Source organism: Pristiophorus japonicus, unplaced genomic scaffold (assembly GCF_044704955.1).
Source record: "Pristiophorus japonicus isolate sPriJap1 unplaced genomic scaffold, sPriJap1.hap1 HAP1_SCAFFOLD_42, whole genome shotgun sequence".
Classification (NCBI taxonomy): Eukaryota; Metazoa; Chordata; class Chondrichthyes; family Pristiophoridae; genus Pristiophorus; species Pristiophorus japonicus.
Window position 1 is genome coordinate 4,214,593 of NW_027254090.1, and position 4,624 is coordinate 4,219,216.

Consider the following 4,624-nt stretch of genomic DNA (forward strand, 5'->3'; position numbering starts at 1 on the left):
CAACCAGAAACTGACCAACTGACCACAGTCTTACCGACAAAACAGAAACCGACCAACAGACCACAGTCTGACCAAGAAACCAGAAACTGACCAACTGACCACAGTCTGATCTGGAAACCAGAAACTGTCCAACTAACCACAAGCTGACCGAGACAATCCGAAACTGAGCAAATGAACACAGTCTGACCTAGAAACCAGAAACTGATCAACTGACCACAGTCCGATCTAGAAAACAGAAACTGACCAACTGACCACTGTCTGATCTAGCAAACAAAAACTGACAAACTGATCACAGTCTGACATAGAAACCAGAAACTGACCAACTGAACACAGTCTGAACTAGAAACCAGAAACTGACCAATTGACCACAGTCTGACCGAGGAAAAAGAAACAGGCCAACTGACCACAGACTGACCTAGAAACCAGAAACTGACCAACTGACCACAGTCTGATTTGGAAACCAGAAACTGACCAACTGAACACAGTCTGACCAAAACAACCAGAAACTGAGAAACTGACCACAGTCTGACTTGTATAGCAGAAATTGACTAACTGACCACAGGCTGATCTAGCAACCAGAAACTGACCAACTGACTACAGTGTGGCTAGACAACCGGAAACTGACCAAATGACCACAGTCTGACCGAGAAACCAGAAATAACAAACTGTCCAGAGATACAGAACTAGACAACCAGAAACAGACCAACTGACCATAGTCTGACTTAGAAACCAGAAACTGACCAGCTGACCACAGTCTGACCAAAGTCTGACCTAGAAACCAGAAACTGACCAACTGAACACAGTCTGATCAAGAAACCAGCAAATGACCAATTGACCACAGAATGAAATAGAATCCAGAAAGTAACAAATTGAACACAGCCTGACCTAGAACCAGCACCTAACCAACTGACCACAGTCTGAAATAGAACCAGCAAATGAACAACTGCCCACAGTCTGAGCTAGGAGCCAGAAACTGTCCAACTGAGCACAGTCTGACCTAGAAACCAGAAACTGACCAACTGAGTACAGTCTAACCAAGCAACCAGTAACTGACACAGTCTGACCTAGACACCAGATACTGACCAACTTGCCACATTCCGGCCTAGGAACCCGAAACTGACCAAATGACCAAAGTCTGACTTAGACAACCCGAAACTGACCAACTGACCACAGTCTGACATAGAAACCAGAAAGTGATAAACTGACCACAGTCTGACCTTGAAATCAGAAACTGATCTACTGACCACAGTCTGATCGAGCAACAAGCAATTGAACAACTGACCACAGGATGAACTAGCAACCAAAAAGTAAATAAACTGACCAGAGTAACAGAACTAGACAACCAGAAACTGACCAACTGACCACAGTCTGACCGAGAAACCATAAACTGACCTACTGACCACTGTCTTACCACAGTCTGACCTAGAAATCAGAAACTGAACAACTGACCACAGTCTGACCTCGAAACAAGAAACTCACCAAATGACCAGACTGACCTAGCAACCACAAACTATCCAACGGGCCAATTTTGACATAGCGACCAGTATCTGACCAACTGACCAAAGTCTGACGTAGAAACCAGCAATTGACCAACTGACCACAGTCTGACCAAGAAACCAGAAACTGACCAACTGACAACCGTCTGACCTAGAAACCAGAAATTGACCAACTGACCACAGTCTGAGCTCGAAACCAGAAACTGACCAACTGACCACAGTCTGACCTCGAAACCAGAAACTGACGAACTGACCACATTCTTAACTCGAAACCAGAAACTGACGAACTGACCACAGTCTGACCTAGATACCAGAAACTTACCATCTGACCTCAGTCTGACCTAAAAACAGAAACTGACCAACTGACCACAGTTTGACCTAGAAACCAGAAATTGATCAACGGACCACAGTCTCACCTAGAAACCAGAAACTGACCAACTGACCACAGTCTGACCTTGGAACCAGAAACTGACCAAATGACCACAGTCTGACCACGGAAGCAGAAACTGACCAACTGACCACAATCTGACGGAGGCAACATGAAACTGACCAACTGACCACAGCCTGACCTAGAAACCAGAAACTGTCCAACTAAACACTGTCTGATCTAGAAACCAGAAACTGACCAACTGACCACAGTCTGATCTAGCAACCACAAACTGACCAACTGACTACAGGCTGACCTAGCAACAAGCAACTGACCGACTGACCACAGGATGACCTAGCAACCAAAATACTAAGAACCTGACCAGAGAAACAGACCTAGAAAACCAGAAACTGACCAACTGACCACAGTCTGCCCGAGAAACAAGAAACTGACCAACTGACCACAGTCTGACCATAGTCTGACCTAGAAATCAGAAAATGACCAACTGCCCAAAGCCTGACCGAGACAACATGAAACTGTCCAACTGACCAAGACAACAAGAAACTGACCAAATGACCACAGTCTGACCAAGAAACCAGAAACTGAGCAACTGATCACAATCTGACCTCGAAACCAGAAACTGACCAAATGACCACAGTCTGACCTAGCAACCACAAATTGTCCGACAGGCCACAATCTGACCTAGCAACCTGTATGTGACTAACTGAGCACAGTCTGACGTTGAAACCAGCAATTGACCAACTGAACACAGTCTGACCTAGAAACCAGAAACTGACCAACTGACCACAGTCTGACCTCGAAACCAGTAACTGACCAACTGAAAACATTCTTAACCCGAAACCAGTAACTGACCAACTGACCACATTCTGATCCAGCAACCAAAAACTAACCGTCTGACCTCAGTCTGACATGAAAACAGAAACTGACCAACTGACCACAGTCTGACCTAGAAACCAGAAACTGACCAATGGACCACATTCTGACATAGGAAGCAGAAACTGTCCAACTGAGCACAGTCTGACCTAGGAACCAGAAACTTAACAACTGAGCACAGTCTAACCTAGCAACCAGTAACTGACCACAGTCTGACCTAGAAACCTGAAACTGACGAACTGACACAGTCTGATCTAGACACCAGAAACTGACCAACTGACCACATTCCGGCCTAGGAACCCGAAACAGACCAAATGACCAAAGTCTGACTGAGACAACGCGGAAACTGACCAACTGACCACAGTCTGACGTAGAAACCAAAAACTGATAAACTGACCACAGTCTGACCTAGAAATCAGAAACTGATCAACTGTCCACAGTCTGATCGAGCAACAATCAATTGACCAACTGAACACGGGATGACCTAGCAAACGAAAAGTAAAAAATACTGACCAGAGAAACAGACCTAGACAACCAGAAACTGACCAACTGACCACAGTCTGACCGAGAAACCAGAAACTGACCTACTGACCACAGTCTTCCCACAGTATGACCTAGAAACCAGAAACTGACCAAATGTCCACAGTCTGACCGAGACAACATGAAACTGACCAACTGACCAAGACAACGCGAAACTGAACAACTGACCACAGTCTAACCTAGAAACCAGAAACTGAACAACTGAACACAGTCTGACCTCGAAACCAGAAACTGACCAAATGACCACAGTCTGACCTAGCAACCACAAACTATCCAACAGGCCACATTCTGACCTTGCGACCAGTATCTGACCAACTGACCAAAGTCTGACATCGAAACCAGGAATTGACCAACTGACCAAAGTCTGACCAAGAAAACAGAAAATTACCAACTGACCACAGTCTGAACAAGAAACCAGACATTTACCAACTGACCACAGTCTGACCTCGAAACCAGAAACTGATCAACTGACCACAGTCTGATCGAGCAACAAGCAATTGAACAACTGACCACAGGATGACTTAGCAATCAAAAAGTAAAAAAAACTGACCAGAGAAACAGACCTAGACAACCAGAAACTGAACAACTGACCACAGTCTCACCGAGAAACCAGAAACTGACCTACTGACCACAGTCTGACCACAGTCTGACCTAGAAACCAGAAACTGACCAAATGATCAAAGTCTGACTGAGACAACATGAAACTGACCAACTGACCAAGACAACCCGAAACTGAACAACTGACCACAGTCTGACCTAGAATCCAGAAACTGAACAACTGACCACAGTCTGACCTCGAAACCAGAAACTGACCAACTGAAAACATTCTTAACTCGAAACCAGAAACTGACCAACTGACGACAGTCTGACCTAGAAACCAGAAACTGACAAATGGACCACAGACTGAACTAGAATAAAGAAACTGACCAACTGACGACAGTCTGACCTTGGAACCCGAAACTGACCAACTGACCACAAGTCTGACCTAGAAACCAGAAATTGACCAACTGACCACAGTCTGACCTTGGAACCAGAAACTGACAAAGTGACCACAGTCTGACCGAGGCAACATGAAACTGACCAACTGACCACAGTCTGACCTAGAAACCAGAAATTGACCAACTGACCACAGTCTGACCTCGAAACCAGAAACTGACCAACTGACCACAGTCTGACCTCGAAACCAGAAACTGACGAACTGACCACATTCTTAACTCGAAACCAGAAACTGACGAACTGACCACAGTCTGACCTAGAAAACAGAAACTGACCATCTGACCTCAGTCTGACCTAAAAACAGAAACTGACCAACTGACCAGAGTCTGAC